Raw genomic sequence first — 17084 nt, forward strand, 5'->3', positions numbered from 1 at the left:
ATTTTCATGCTTACATAAGGGCCCCCTGACACACCTGCTCTGCTTGGGCGCATGTAGCATCAGCGAGCCCTCTGCCGCCTTCGTTCAACCTACGGTTGAAATTTAAGTGTGCTGCTTTTTTATGCTTTGCCCCATCTCATGTAAGTAAACTGGTGTGAAGGAAAAAAACATTCTACAAGTGTCTTTGGGAAAAAATGCACCATTTATTGCCACCGACATCACCAGATAAACTGTGCTACTTCTATAACTAGGGCTAGTAAATTCTTCCAGGACGCCTACAGAGAACACTTCTGATATAATGGAAATGAAACACGAAATTAGGGAAGAGGAAAACTTCATTAAGAAAAAACACAAGGGATGTCAACCCACCCCCACAGATCGTCAACAAATTAACTTGGCAAAGGCATAGAAGCCACGAGTGATATCAGCGATTCAATGAAAACATTTACCCCCGATACAGAGTTGGTTTACTTCAGGATGAAAGAGGGAGAGGACTTTGTTAATTTTGGATGGCGAAGAACACTCTTGAAACCTTTATCCGGTGGAAGGCTCGCTAACTCATTGTTAATCCCCCGGGCAACAAGGTTCATTGCATTTGTGGATACACCATCTGCCCAAAAGAGCCTTGGGAGTATTTCTGACCAGACAATCAAACAGTCGGGAAAGAGTGCACTTAGCAATGCGTGTAGGGAGGTTAGACCCTCTTTCACCCTCTGCCCCTCCAAATTGACAAGATCGTTGCCACCTAAATGCAGGATGAAGGCATCTGGTGGAATTTGTGCAAGCTGTTTTTGCTCCAAAACCTTCTCTCGCAATTGATCCAGTCTCAGGTCCTCGTAACCAAACCAGCAGAAGGAAATCTTTTCATTTGTTGAGATTTGGTTTTTTTCCTTTTGCTGTTTGAAGCGAATGGATGCCTGGGTAACAATGGAATCCCCAAACACCCAAACGACGAACTGCTGCAAATTCTTTAAACAGGCACTTGTTGGTTTTCCATTGCTGTCGAGTGCAGGATTCATTCTTTTTTTTATTTATTTTTTTCCGACACTTCTTGTTCAGTTGTCTGTACCCCTCCAAAATGAGACCAATTTTCCAGTCTTCAAAAACAGTTGTGTTAGCTGGTCATTGTTATCTCCCCCAGAATACAGTCTTGGCTTTTTATTTTCTGGCTCCCAATGTTTTTTACCATCTGCTGTCCAATCCATTACGAAGTACCCTTGATTTTCACTGTATAAAATCAGCATGTCGAGATTATTGCCTACTGGCAGCAGAAATTTACATAGATCCATTTCATTATGCTTGGGCAAAGGAGTTACATGGATGATTGTCAAGAACTGGTTTATTTTTCATCCATTTCACAGCAATAGGACTGGCACCCAGATACTGGGAAGTATTGGGGTTGGGTGAATCAGCATTAGGTTTGTGGGATGATAGGTAGGTAATAGTAAGATGTGGAACAGTAGCACTCAAAGTCTCCAGTTGCTTACGCTTCTCACTGAACGCCAGAACAGGATCAATGTGTTCTTGACTAGTCATAATGGAGGAAGTTCCACCAATATTAACGTTTTCAGTGGACATCAGTACTGCAGTTCAACTCTACTGAGGGTCCGCTTTATTCAGTGGAAGGATCAGAAGCACAGTCAAGAAGTAACAAGCAAAGTCCCCGGCCAAAGTTCACTGGCTATTCAGTCAACTGTTTCTTGCTAGCCATCAGTGAGATGGTACAAATGCTAGACTTCAGGAAAGGGTTCTGTGGGAAGAGTTCAAGAGTTTCAGTGCTGGGTCGCGGTCATAAAACTTCAGAGAGGGCTTCAGTAACTTTTCATGTGTCATCCACTGCTAAATCGGATAAAGTACTTTTAACACAAATCTTCTTCGGTGCTGTTCTAAATTGTAACTTTTTGGACAATATGCTCTCACTTTTCAAAATCCAGTTTGATTGCCGCACACCTTCACCTTGCAATGCAGCAAGGAAATATGTAAGCTCTGACTCCACTGCTGAAAGTGGTCCCAGTATAAAAATGTATACACACATTTGCAAAGTTTAACAATAGGAGGCTATGCATAATGCTCCCAGAATGCCTTCTGATTAGATGCAAATATTTGCAGAGGCTTGAAAGCAAGATTGACGAGTCTTTCCTATCAAAATACAATTTTCACAAAAAATGCAACTAGGAAAAAAAACATTTTACTAAACTACTGTAAAATGTTAGGTACAATTTCTTTGAAGAGTCATCTAGTAAAGTATGTTGATGCATGCTAGTATTCCTAAAAAATATTCAGAATGGAAAATCAATGCAACCAGTTTCAAAAAGATTATGGGAAACCTGAAAATAAACAATTATTGGCAAAAACCAATCATTCGGACATTGGTGGTCAGCCCTTTTTTTTGTCAATGCATGTCTTGTTTTGACATGGTAAAACTTTGTTATATGGTGAGAGTCTGGCAGCTCCCACAACAATAAACATTGGCAAAAAGCAATTTTCTTTTTGGTCTCAAAACAAACACACTGCCACAGTAGTCCCTGGCACTGAACAAAACTACTTTGTGTGCTAATATGCTCCTTGAGAAAGAACAGAATGCTGTTGCTCACAGTGAAGCCGGCCTAGAGAGAGAGATATAGTGAGACCGGAAAAAATAAGTCCTGGCTATCTCAAGACATAATTAGGGGCCCAATCGTTAAATTAAGTCACATAAGTGCACCCATGGTATTTTCTCCTTGCAGTAGTGCAGATGTAAGGTTTTCATTAATTCACAATGAGTTACAGAAGTAGGCCAGGAAATCTTTGTAAACTGCATTTTAGCACGAGCCTATCTGCATCAACCACTCTTTTCCCAATCCTTGAAAGAAGTATTACTTCTGCCCTTGCCAGTGTAGGAGAGTAGGGTCTGCTTCCTATGGTCACCCCCACTTTTTGCTTTTGCTTTACTGGTTTTCGACTTAGATGTGGCTGTGGGCCTGCTAATCAGATCCACAGCCCAGATGCACTCTCTCTAAATTCACACCATGTACTCTAGGTACATCCACAATTGGGAATTGGTTCACCTTATCAGCCCCTGTAGAAGTGTACCCTAGGTACCCAGGGCATAGGTGCATCCAACGCATACCAGGGGCTGCAGCATGTATTATGCTACCCCTGGCTGGCCACTCAAACTGACACAACTGGCTGATCACTCAGCTGTGGCGAAGTCGTGTAATCACCCCTTGCTTAGGTATAGTATTCCTATATCTACCTTTATATAAAGACACACAGTAACCTATAAGTCACTCCTATGGCAGGCCTTAACAATCCTGGAGGCAGAGTGCTTGGTTATGTGTGAGATGGTGCTCTAGCATGATCTGAGCCTGTCTGCAGCTTTCGGAACCATGTCCTTATAGCTGTTCTATGGTATCGCCATACCAAATACTCTTAAGTGCATTGCAATCCTCGCGGTTGTATGCTAACTTTGGTTTGGCTTTATCTAAACATGTCGTGTAAGGTGTCATACGCTTTGGAATACTACCCCCTCACCAATTCTGGCGACGGGGGTAGCATTCCACCCTTCTAGAGGGAGAAGACATGTTGTTGCTGACTATCCCGGTTAAAGTTAACCAGAGCCCCAGCGTCACAAAATGGACGCTGCTGCCACAGACACAAGTCTGACCTCCTGCTGCTGGGAGTCCTTCCAGTCACGGAGGTTTGGACAATAGGTTTCCTGCCTGGAGAGGTGCGAGCACCACCCCAGACAGGACTTTGTGTATTGGGACAGGGAGGGCTGAATAGAATGAGACACTGCCTGGGGCACACTAGGTGCTCCATGCATACCCCAGTTCAAACCGGTTGCTGGGGCACTCCAGCCCCAGCTCTGGCGCGAAACTGGACAAAGGAAAGGGGGTGTAACCACCCCCCTTCCTGGTCCCAGCCATAGGAGGGACCTAGAAAGTAATCCAGCCCCTTTTAGTTGTATAAAGGTAGGAGTTGAGCCCCAGAACTTTAGATTTTGATCCTGAACTGAAACTTGAAACGAAACTCTGGACCTTCGACGTTCTGCTGAAGCTGAAGACTGAAGAATCTCCCTTGTGGCCAAGGAGTGACCACCCTGGGCAACCAGGCACCATCCAGCAAATCAACGGCTTGCTTTGTCGACACTCCCGCCGGGACCCGAGCACAGAGCCTGACAAGACCCAGACTTCCAGACCTCTCTGACCCTCTCTTCACGTCTGCAGCATAGCTGAGATCCGTGGAGGCGACGAGATACGTGGGACCGGACATCTTGAAAAGTCCACGACTTGCTAACTGTGCAGCTCCTGAGGTATCATCGCAGCTGTGTACTGGGGATTGAGAAGCCCAGAATCCAAACTCCACCTGCACCGAAGATCAGCCCTCCACACTCCACGAGTTCTGCGTGGGGCCCTTCTGCTTGTGTTCTGCTAGACACGTTGTCCGGTTGCTGGCCCGTTGGCTAGTAGCCTCTGTGACGACAATCCTTTTGAATCAACTCGCTGGTCTGGTTGCTCCAGACTGGCCCTTGCCTCCCTGCAAAGGTAAGGCACCTCAGACGTTGCTGGTTTGCATCAGAAGCCTTCTTTGAATCCTGCGTGGGTTGCCTTTGCCAAGGCTCGTTGACTCCAATCCGGCAGTCGACCCCTCCATCTGCGAGAACCTTCGTGGGACAGCTCCTCTCCAGCATCTGGTCGTCCTCGGCGCCTCCTGGTCCGCGTGGCTGAAGAGACAAGCTTTACAACAGCACCTGATTGCTCCTCGACGTCGTCTGGTTCCTTCCTGGTTCCACCCGGTCACTGGCTAGTGACCCAGACTCTGTCCCCTCTGCTTTCAGGTCTTCTTCATCCTCGATCCACCCTTGGATCCACCCGGACATCTTCCTCCTGGTTGCCTGCAGCATCTTTCCTCCAGGTCTCCATAGGCTTCAACGGCGAAACCCGACACATCTTCACACCTATGCACCCGCTTCCTGTGGGTGAGGTAACGCGAGTACTTCGGTGCTCCCAAGGGTATTGACTATCCAAGTGTCTGGGTTTTTAGTTGTTTCCTCCTAGCTAAACCGGAAGTGTCCTAAATCCTTCTTTATCTAAACTCTAAGTTCCCATTGACTTAACATTGACTCTCGCGTGTAAGTAAAGACTCTGCACGCGCCGCCTGTGGGCCTCCCACTTCTAAACGAAGGTTCAGATAGTGTAGCCCCAGCGATTCCCTAGGCCTTTCCTTTTCTTGTGACGTGGTACTTATACCACTTTCTTAATATGTGGTTTGCTTCGCCCCTAGGGCCTAACTGTAAATTGTGCAACTTAAAGTATTCTGACTGAGTAACTTGTTATGTGCTTTGGCCTCTGATCTCAAAGAGTTCAGAGGAGTGTGTTAGTAAATAAATACATATATATTTTATATATATCCTGTGTGGTGTCCTTTCATTTGGTATTCAAGGGGTTACATATGGTAAAACAGCTGGCTTTACACGCCCTCAAGAGTCTTTTAGCCTAAGACTGTTCTGTCCACGCCACCACTAGGATAGCTGGTCTACACGGTTGACTTACAACCATCACCATAAGGGTTGTTTGGACTGGTGCAAGGTGTTCACTAGAATAGTGAACATCTTTTACCAGTCCAACTTTTCACAGCCAGGAGTAAAATTCCAATCTTTCTCAGTATGGGGAAAGATTGGAGAAGAGAAGGTGAAAACACCTAAAACAGTAAAGTTAATTTGTTTGTATATATCAGAAGTGTATTCCAACCCTGGAACTATTGCTTGATACTATCTCCAGCTCCGTTATGCAGATCAGGGGAAAGGTGGAAAAATAAGGGAATTGCTAGTATTCAAACCCTTCTATGGAAGGAGCCCTGGCACAATCAGAGTGACTATATTTTCAGAGCTCTTATATATTAAGATTGCTGCTATAATTTGTCCCCGCACTACTTGGTACCAAAGGGACAAGTGATTTATGAAGCCACCTGTCCCATGGACGAGTATATATTTTATTAAATTCCAAACCCCTGAAAAGGCATGCAGTGTTCACGGACAGCAATGTCAGGCTGGCGGAAGAGAACCTCATCTTCCCAAATAGGCTGCGCATCTTGGATTCCCTATACAGGGGAGCGCCAAGGAAAGCACCTTGGGAGGTTGAGGCTTGGACCACCGATCTCTCAGGGGTGGGATGTTGCATGAGGAAGTTTGGGTCCCCAGGTGAAGAGCGACGACAGCAGGCAATTGTCCTATTCACAGGAGACTGTCCTGGGTTTGGATGAGGTACCCAAAAAGGACGTCAGTGAGGGCATTATTAAACAGGAGTAGGGGTTCAGATGTGGAAACTCCCGGTTGCAGCACTTCTGTCAAGATGTTAGTCTTGACTGCCACAGAGGGTAGCTAAAGGATCTTAGCCGCCATCGCACCACCACTTCATAGGAAGTTCTGTCCTCCATAAACACGGTAGGGGGAGAAAGTAGATCAGCATCTGGAGACAAATCCAAGCCACAGGCTTCACCCAGGTCCTCATACCAGTCCATATTTTGTTCTTCCTTGTAGGGCTGGTATTCTAAAGGGTCCAGCGACCCCTCCCAATCTTAGCTCCGATGTAAGCGGCAAGGCTCCTGTCGAGGTCGGGTGACATCCCTTTTGCTTGGAGTCAGGGATAGCGCAGCCTGTGGGCTCTGGTGGCATCTGGGGGCCAGGGGGAGTCAAGGTGGAACGACTGGCGTCATCTGGATTTGAATTCATTTTCCTGAGTCCCGGCTGACCCAAATGTCCCAAGGACTTCGAATGGGATGATGTAGACTTCAGGCTCTGCGAACGGTTGTAGGACCTTTTCCCTGACTTGACCGGAGTCTCATGGTCGGCCGCCATGAGTTTTAGGAACCACTCTCTCAAAGTCTGCAGATGCATGGCCCAGCAATCTGAGCACAACTAAAGATCGTGGTCGCACTCCAAACACCACAGACCGACGAGGTGCGAGTTCATCACAGACATTGCGCTGTGACAGGCTCCGCAGTGCTTGAATCCAGACTTGTGCAATGACGTCATTGACACACCAGGAGGTAAACACTTAAAAACGGTTGACAAAACTTCAAAAAAGTTCAATCAAAATTGACTAAGGAGTAGCTCTTTTCTCAGATCAGCACTGGTTGGCATGGGGGGGAAAAACAACCCCATCAGTGTGCCTGGGTGGCACCTATGAAGGTACTGCTATGTCACTTTCAGTGTGGCCAACGGATGTGGAGCTGATCAACGCCACCTACCAGCATGCAGGGGTACTGCTCACAAACATTTTACAGACCCAGTATGACGCCTAGGGAAATTCAAAGATAAGGAATCTGCGGCTAGGAGCCTCTACATGAAACTAGAGCTTGTGCACGCTCTACAAAAAATGGAAAATTCCTTTTTGAGGCAATTATTACATCAAGCCCCAGGAACTCCAATGATATCTGTAGAGGACTTTTCTACTATCCGTGTGAACACTTTCTCACGTTAATCGACCACTCAGATTTATGGCACAATCCAGAAACGATGAATAAAGCCACATCTCAAATGGTGAAAAATAAAAATTGGGCTTGTATGTGGCAAATGCACGGGGCTAAGAAAAGTAATCTACTGACAAAATATTTGGCTCTGAAGCCTGAACCTCAGTAGGAACCATTCCTCGACCGGATTTGCCCATCAGAGAAAAGGCCTTCTCTGTGTCACATCATTAACTCTTCAAAGGTTTTATGTCCATCCTCTGTTCTTAAAACATAATACAAGGAACTACATGAGTGCACTAACAATGTGCTACAGAACCGACTTTGGAAATCTATCAGGATGTAACATCCTACATATACGTTGTGTGGAAAGCCAGGCGATTGGATAAGAACTAGAGACGTGAGATTAACAATCATAGGAGGCTTGCTTATTAAGCAAGATCACTTGCCACTATTGTTTTGAACTTCTGTTTTTAAAATTTCATTTGCACTTTGTACACCAAACTGCATTGTTAGAGGTTATAATGTTTACATTGACACATCAGTTTTTTTTAACGATTCTAGTGGTAGTTGATGCATCAATTATGAAAGGTTCCCAACTGTCATGGTTTATTCTTCAACAAAAGTTTAGTAAGAGGCAGGCCATTAGCAGAAATATTATAGTGTTGTCCACCTATAGCCAGCGCAGGTTCACCACTGGTACAGCCATACTTTGTAAGATTATTATATAAGCCAATCGCACAAGTTACTACTTGTGTAACGATATGTCTGTAAGAGACATTAGTTAGTAATAGATTCCTTACCTTAGAATATCCCCAAGCGTCAGACTGGATCCGGATTTTTTTTGCGTAGCAGTACCCATGCGCGTTGGTAGACGTCGTCCGCGGCTCCGCGTCCGTCGTCGGCGTCGTGGGCGCCGTGATGACGTCGTTGGAGTACTTAGACGCCGCCTCCGCGTGCTGACGTCAGTTCTTATGCACAGCTTTTCCGCGCCAGAAACGCAGAGCCATGATAAAAATAAAGACTGGTGCCATGAAACTAGGGTCCTGAAAGGGGATGACCTTAACCCTAGATATCGGTTCGCAGAACGGGGAGGATGGGTGTGTCGGTAAGGAATCTATCACTAACTAATGTCTCTTACAGATATATTGTTACACAAGTAGTAACTTGTGCATCTGAAAGAGACACGTTAGTGATAGATTCCTTACCTTAGATTAGATACCCCAGCAATACCAACCCCGGTGGTGTGCCTGCGAACCAATAATCACACCAGAAAGTCCTGGAGGACGGAACGGCCAAAGAAGCCATCCCTCCGGACTTGGCTGTCCAGGCAGTAGTGTCTTGCGAACATGTGCAGTGAGGCCCACGTAGCTGCCTGACAAATGTCCTGCAAGGGGAATCCCCGGCCCAGGGCAGTAGTAGTCGCCGTGGCCCGAGTGGAATGGGCCCTCAGCCAACAGGAGGTTCCTTTTTAGCCAAAGAGTAGCACGCCTGGTGCACAACACGATCCAGCGAGAGATGGTCCGTTTGTGCACCGCCCGTCCCTTCTTAGCGCCCACGTAACCAACAAAGAGTTGGTTATCCACCCGGAACTGGCGTGTGCGATCCAGATAGTATGAGAGCGCACGTTTTGGGTCCAGACGGTGGAGCCTCTCTTCCTCTTTCGAGGGAGGCGGAAAGAAGGTGGGCAAGGTGATGGACTGCCCGATGTGGAAGGCTGTGACTACCTTGGGCAGGAAAGAGGGTCTTGTCCGCAACACAACCTTGTCCGGATGGACAGAAAGGAATGGAGGTTTAGAACAAGAGCCTGGAGCTCACTCACTCTCCTGGCAGAGGTGATGGCAACCAGGAAAGCAGTCTTCAGAGTAAGAAGGCGGAGAGGACAGTTATGAAGTGGCTCAAAGGGAGCGCACATCAGATAAGTAAGTACAAGGTTCAAGTACCACTGAGGCATCACAAATGGAACAGGAGGGAACATGTGTGTGATGCCCTTCAAAAACCTATTTACAATTGGGGACTTGAACAAAGATGGCTGATCAGGTAGCCTTAAGAAGGCGGAAAGGGCAGAAAGGTAGCCCTTGATAGTGCCCAGAGCAGAGCCCTGCTGGGCAAGAGAAAGAAGAGGAGAACCTCAGAAAGGGGGGCAGAGAGTGGATCCACAGTCTTTGCTGTGCACCATTCCACAAATCTGTTCCACCTGCAGGCGTATACCGACTTTGTGGGGGGACGCCTGGCTGCCAGAATGACATTACAGACTTCAGGAGGCAAGTAAAATGGCCTCTACTGTCCCCGCTCAATCTCCAAGCATGGAGGTGGAGACTGGACAGGTTCGGATGGAGGACCGTCCCCTGCTGCTGCGACAGAAGGTCCTCCTGAAGAGGCAGACAAATCGGGGGATCGACAGACATGCTGAGTAGCTCTGGATACCAATATCTTCGTGCCCAGTCCGGAGCCACAAGGATAACCTGGGCCCGGTCGCGCCTGATCTTCTTCAGCACTGGCAGAAGTGGTATAGGCGGAAAGGCGTACAATAGACTGCAACTCCACTCGCGACGAAAAGCGTGTCCGAGCGAGTGCCGCCTTGGAATTTCCAATGCGCAGAACTGATGACATTGCGCGTTCTCTTCTGTGGTGAATAGATCTAACCAAGGCTCTCCCCACTGCTGAAAGAGGCCTTGCGCCACGTCCGAGTTCAGACGCCATTCGTGATCCATCATGCACAGACGGCTGAGTTTGTCCGCCCTGGCGTTCAGGGAACCTGCCAGGTGTTGAACCACCAGGGTCACGCCCTGATGTTCCAGCCACTGCCAGAGGCGCAGAGCCTCCTGGCATAGGGTCCACGACCCCATCCCGCCCTGTTTGTTGCAGTACCACATGGCAGTGGTGTTGTCCGTGAACACCTGCACAACACTCCCCCGGACAGAGGGGAGGAATGCTTTCAGTTAAAGTCGGATCGCCTGCAGCTCCAGAAGGTTGATGTGGAGCCGGGACTCCGCCGGAGACCAGAGGCCTCTGATCTCCGCCACTCCCATGTGGCCCCCCCCAGCCCTGGAGGGACGCGTCCGTCACAACTACGTGCTCCGGTTGGGGTAGGGAGAGGGATCTGCCGCTGACCCAATCGCGGTCCGTGAGCCACCACTGCAACTGTCTTGCAGTGCCCTCCGAGATCAAGACATGGTCGGACAAGTTGCCCTGATGCTGGGCCCACTGAAACTTCAGGTCCCACTGCAGAGCCCGCATCCGCCACCGGGCGTGATGCACCAGAAGGATGCAGGAGGCCATCAGCCCCAGAAGCCGCAGCGTCAACCTGACAGAGACTCGGGAGAAAGGCTGAAAGATCGGAATCGGAGCCTGAATATCCCGAACCCGCTGTTCGGGAGGATAAACCCGAAACTGCGCCAAGTCTAGAACCGCCCCGATGAAGCGGAGCTTCTGAGAGGGACACAGGTGTGACTTCGTCACATTGATGGAGAACCCCAGCAGGTGCAGGAGGTCGGCCGTAGTCTGGAGGTGGCAGACGACTGCCTGGGGCGAGCCCGCCTTCAACAACCAGTCGTCGAGGTAGGGGAAGACTGAAACCCCTAACCTGCGCAGATGAGCTGCGACCACCGCCTTCACTTTCGTGAACACCCGCGGGGCGCTGGTAAGGCCGAAGGGGAGCACGGTAAACTGAAAGTGCTCGTGGCCTACCGTGAACCGCAGGTAACGCCGGTGGGTGGGCCGGCAGGACAGGGATGTGAAAATAAGCGTCCTGCAAGTCCAATGCTACCATCCAGTCTCCAAGGTCTAGGGCAGCCAAGACCTGAGCCAATGTCAGCATCTTGAACTTCTCCTTCCGGAAGAAGCCGTTGACGTTCCGTAGGTCCAAGATAGGGCGTAGGCCCCCTTTGCCCTTCTTGGGTACCAGGAAGTAGTGGGAGTAACAACCACACCCTACTTCTGGCCCAGGTACGTGCTCGATGGCCCCCTTGGCCAAGAGGGCCGTAACTTCCTCTTGTAGAAGTCTCAAGTGATCCCCGGACACGCGGTGGTACTGCGGTGGCATGGCTGGAGGGGACGCCTCGAAGTGGAGGGAGTAGCCCCTTCGGACGATTTGCAGCACCCACGTGCCTAAAGTGACAGGGCGCCAGTGGTGGTGGTGATGGCGAACCCTGCCCCCCACTGGCATCACATGGGCCTGAAAGCACGGACTAGGAGGGTTTTGAGGCGGATGCTGCAGGGGTAGGTGTGGACTGGCCTCGCCGTTGTCCCCAACCGCCGCCACGGTGGTTTCCATGTCCGCCACTGCGCTGGATGGTAGTCTGCGGCCCGTGGCTGGCAGGACGTGTGGGGGCGCCCTTTCCTTGGCCACAAAAGGAGCAAAAGGCAGCCGTTTGCTGGCGCGGGGCCGAGAGGCCCAAGGACTTGGCCATAGCCCTGGAGTCCTTAAAACGCTCAAGCACATGGTTTGCCTTGTCGCCAAAGAGGCAACGGCCATCGAACGGCATGTCCATAAGTGTGTTTTGGACATCAGCCGAGAAGTTGGCAGATCTCAACCAGGCGTGGCGACGAATCGCCACCGTCTTTGCCATCGCTCTGCCCAGTGAGTCAGTAGTGTCCCGCCCACACCGGATGTAATAACGCGCCGCATCCCGACCTTCCACAAGAAGGCTGACTCTTTATCCCGAGACCGCCCTTTATTGGCCTCGGAGGTGGGTGAGGCTGTTTGTAGATTTAATACATGGGTGGAACAGGGGTCAGCAGCCTCTGTTAATCAGGGCTGCATCCGTAGGATGCATTTTTCCCCCTCCAAACCATGGTTTTCCCACGCCTTATGGGAATTGAAACTAGGCTGCAAGAAACTTGAGCGTGTGTGGAGGCAAGCGTATCTGTCTGAGGCGCAAACTGCTCTGCGAGCTGCCCAGAAGGATTATTATGCTGCGATTAGAACAGCAAAGAGCAGTTATTATACAGGGAGGATTGAAAAGGCGAAAAACAACAGCAAAGACATTTTTTCCATCGTCCAGAACTTTCTATCTCCATGTGCTGCACAACCCCTGCTGCCTTCATCTGATCAATGGTGTGAAGAACTTTCTTTCTTTTTTTATAGAGAAAATTGCTAGGATTCAGGAGGACCTGCGTGCTGTGTGTGACAGCCATAAGTCCTCACTCCTGTTACCTTCCTTACCTGTGCCCAAGCCTATAGATCAGTTTGTTGCCTTTTCCCCCTCTTTTGAAGCAGATATCCTTGCTGTACTTAAGTCCCTGAAGTCGGGGTCGCCTACTGATCCGTGTCTGGCCAGGGTGCTTGGAGGGGTGGCTGATACAGTGTGTAGAGAGGTCACCCAGATTGTTAACATCTTCTTTTCCACTGCTACTGTCCCGTCCTGCTGGAAGCAGGCCAAACTCCTGCCGCTTCTAAAAAAGGCCAGGATGGATCCTGCCACCCCTTCAAGCTACCGGCCGATATCTCTGTTGCCGGCACTGGCTAAAGTCTGCGAAAAAATGGCTTTTCGCCAATTGGACCATTTTGTTGAGTCATCTCGTGCCCTGCACCCAGCTCAATCAGGGTCCCGGGCTGTCTACAGCACCGAAACTGCTCTGGTGGAGGTGTCGGAGGCGATTCGGGAGTGCCTCGATGGAGGCGGCAGAGCGGTTCTGATTTTACTAGACCTCTCTGCCGCCTTCGATACGGTACCCCATGGGCTTCTCCTTACCAGACTGTCTGCTGGATCGGCTCTTGACTGGCTGACGTCATTTTTGAATGAGAGGACGCAACAGGTCTGGATGCCACCGCATGCCTCTCTCCCTAGGAAACTTACTACTGGAGTTCCGCAGGGGTCTACTCTCAGTCCCTTGCTTTTTAATGCTTACCTGACTCCTCTGATCTACTTGGCTGAACATCTGGGAGCAAAAATTATGGCCTACGCCGATGATACGCAACTTTTGTTTACCTGGCCAGGGGGCAACTTGGATACATCGGCAGTTCAGCACTGCCTCACCTCGGTCTTTCGTTGGCTAGCACTTGCTCAGCTTAAGTGCAACGAAGAGAAGTCCGAGGTTCTTTTCTATGGATCCTTTCCCGAAAACTTTAAAGACCTTCTATGGTCACTGGACATTCCTTGCCCCAAATCCATGGGTGGCCCAGCTAAGAATTTGGGGGTCTAGTTTGGAAGTGACTTGAAGAACAAGTTACTTACCTTCGGTAACGATATATCTGTAAGAAACAGTAGTTAGTATTAGATTCCTTACCTTAGAATATCCCCAGGCGTCAGTCTGGATCCGGAAACTTTTGCGTAGCAGTACCCCTGCGCGTCGGTAGGCGTCGTCTGCAGGCGTCCCCTGCGGCTCCGCGTCGTCGGCGTCGTGCGCCGTGATGACGTCGCTGGAGTATATAGACGCCGCCTCCGCGCGCTGACGTCAGTTCTTTGCACACAGCTTTTCCGCGCCAGAACACGCAGAGCCATGTGAGAACCAACACTGGTGCCATTTGAAACTAGGGCCCTGAAAGGGATGTCCCTAACCCTAGGTATCAGTTCGCAGAACGGGGAGGATGGGCGGGGCGGTAAGGAATCTAATACTAACTACTGTTTCTTACAGATATATCGTTACCGAAGGTAAGTAACTTGTTCATCTGAAAGAAACAGGTTAGTATTAGATTCCTTACCTTAGAATAGATACCCCAGCAATACCAACCCCGGTGGTGGGTCTGCGAACCAATACAACCTACACCAGAAAGTCCTGGAGGACCGAACGGCCAAAGAAGCCATCCCTCCGGACTTGACTGTCCAGGCAGTAGTGCCTCGCAAAGGTGTGCAGCGAGGCCCACGTGGCCGCCTGGCAAATGTCCTGCAAAGGGACTCCCCGGCCCAGGGCAGTAGTAGCCGCCGTGGCCCGAGTGGAATGGGCCCTCAGCCCAACAGGAGGCTCCTTCCGAGCCAAAGAGTAGCATGCTTTGATGCACAGGACGACCCACCGAGAGATGGTCCGTTTCTGTACCGCCCTTCCCTTCTTCTCACCCACGTAGCCAACAAACAGTTGGTCATCCACCCGGAACTGGCGTGTGCGATCCATATAGAATGAAAGCGCACGTTTTGGGTCCAGACGATGGAGCCGCTCTTCATCCTTTGAAGGATGCGGAGGCGGGAAGAAGGAGGGCAAGGTGATGGACTGCCCAATGTGAAAAGCAGAGACTACCTTGGGCAGGAAAGAAGGTCTGGTCCGAAGAACCACCTTATCAGGATGAACAGACAAGAAAGGAGGTTGAACAGAAAGAGCCTGGAGCTCACTCACTCTCCTGGCAGAGGTGATGGCTACCAGGAAGGCCGTCTTTAAGGTGAGAAGACGGAGAGGACAGGAATGAAGGGGCTCAAAGGGAGCGCACATCAGGAAAGTCAAAACCAGGTTCAAGTCCCACTGAGGCATCACGAACGGAGCTGGAGGATACATGTGCGTGATGCCCTTTAAGAATCTTAACACAATAGGGGACTTGAACAAAGATGGCTGATCAGGTAGCCTCAAGAAGGCGGAAAGGGCAGAAAGATAGCCCTTGATAGTGCCCAGAGCAGAGCCCTGCTGGGCAAGGGAAAGGAGGAAGAGGAGAACCTCAGATAGAGGGGCAGAAAGGGGATCCACAGCCTTTGCTGTGCACCATGCCACAAATCTGTTCCACCGGCAGGCGTATACCGACTTTGTGGAGGGACGCCTGGCTGCCAGAATGACATCACAGACTTCAGGAGGCAAGTCAAATGGCCTCAACTGTCGCCGCTCAATCTCCACGCATGGAGGTGGAGACTGGACAGGTTCGGGTGGAGGACCGTCCCCTGCTGCTGCGACAGAAGGTCCTCCTGAAGGGGCAGGCGGATCGAGGGACCGACTGTCATGCTGAGCAGCTCGGGATACCAGTACCTTCGAGCCCAGTCCGGAGCCACAAGGATAACTTGGGCCCGGTCGCGCCTGATCTTCTTCAGCACTCTGGGCAGAAGTGGTATAGGCGGAAAGGCGTACAACAGACCGCAACTCCACTCGCGCCGAAAAGCGTCGCCGAGCGAGTGCCGTCTTGGAAACTCCAACGCGCAGAACTGATGACATTGCGCGTTCTCTTCTGTGGCGAATAGATCTAACCAAGGCTCTCCCCATTGCTGAAAGAGGCCTCTCGCCACATCCGAGTTCAGACGCCATTCGTGATCCACCGAGCACCGACGGCTGAGTTCGTCCGCCCTGGCGTTCAGAGAACCTGCCAGGTGTTGAACCGTCAGAGTCACGCCCTGACGTTCCAGCCATTGCCAGAGGCGCAGAGCCTCTTGGCAAAGGGTCCACGACCCCACACCGCCCTGTTTGTTGCAGTACCACATGGCGGTGGTGTTGTCCGTGAACACCTGCACTACACTCCCGTTGACAAAGGGGAGGAATGCCTTCAGTGCCAGGCGAATCGCCCGCAGCTCCAACATGTTGATATGGAGCCGGGACTCCGCCGGAGACCAGAGGCCTCTGATCTCCGCCTCTCCCAAGTGGCCACCCCAGCCTTGGAGGGACGCGTCCGTCACAACCACGTGCTCCGGCTGGGGAAGGGAGAGGGATCTGCCCCTGACCCAATCGCGGTCTGTAAGCCACCACTGCAACTGTCTCGCAGTGCCCTCCGAGATCAGGACATGGTCGGATAGGTTGCCCTGATGCTGGGCCCACTGAAACTTCAGGTCCCACTGCAGAGCCCGCATCCGCCATCTGGCGTGATGCACCAGAAGGATGCAGGAGGCCATCAGCCCCAGAAGCCGGGATAACGGCTGAAAGATGGGAATCAGAGCCTGAATATCCCGGACCCGCCGTTCCGGGGGATAAACCCGAAACTGCGCCGAGTCGAGAACCGCTCCGATGAAAAGGAGCTTTTGAGAGGGACACAGGTGTGATTTCGGCACATTGATGGAAAACCCCAACTCGTGCAGGAGGTCTGCCGTCATCTGAAGGTGGTGGACGACTGTCTGGGGCGAGCCCGCCTTCAACAGCCAGTCGTCGAGGTAGGGGAAGACTGAAACCCCTAACCGGCGCAGATGAGCTGCGACCACCGCCATCACTTTCGTGAACACCCGTGGGGCGCTGGTAAGGCCGAATGGGAGCACGATAAACTGAAAATGCTCGTGGCCTACCGTGAACCGCAGGTAACGCCGGTGGGCCGGCAGGACGGGGATGTGAAAGTACGCATCCTGCAAGTCCAACGCTACCATCCAGTCTTGTGGGTCTAGAGCAGCCAAGACCTGAGCCAAAGTCAACATCTTGAACTTCTCCTTCCGGAGGAAGCCGTTGACGTTCCGTAGATCCAAGATAGGACGCAGGCCTCCCTTGTCCTTCTTGGGTACCAGAAAGTAGTGGGAGTAGCAACCACACCCTACTTCTGGCCCAGGAACGCGCTCGATGGCCCCCTTGGCCAAGAGGGCCGTAACTTCCTCCTGCAGAAGTGTCAAGTGGTCCCCCGACACACGGTGGTTCTGCGGTGGCATGGCTGGAGGAGTGGACTCGAAGGGGAGGGCATAGCCCCTTCGGACAAGCTGCAGCACCCACCTGTCCGATGTTATCGCGCGCCAGCGGGAGTGGTGATGGCGAACCCTGCCACCCACTGGCGTCACGTGAGCCCGAAAGCTCGGACTAGGAAGGCTTGGATG

General features: G+C 51.0%; 1 pseudogene; it reads right to left on the reverse strand.

Annotated features, from left to right (window-relative positions):
* Positions 1–389: 389 nt before the first annotated feature.
* On the reverse strand, positions 390–1578 carry LOC144799114 (uncharacterized; annotated as a pseudogene).
* Positions 1579–17084: the final 15506 nt, after the last annotated feature.

This window comes from Lissotriton helveticus, chromosome 12 (assembly GCF_964261635.1).
Source record: "Lissotriton helveticus chromosome 12, aLisHel1.1, whole genome shotgun sequence".
Taxonomy (NCBI): domain Eukaryota; kingdom Metazoa; phylum Chordata; class Amphibia; order Caudata; family Salamandridae; genus Lissotriton; species Lissotriton helveticus.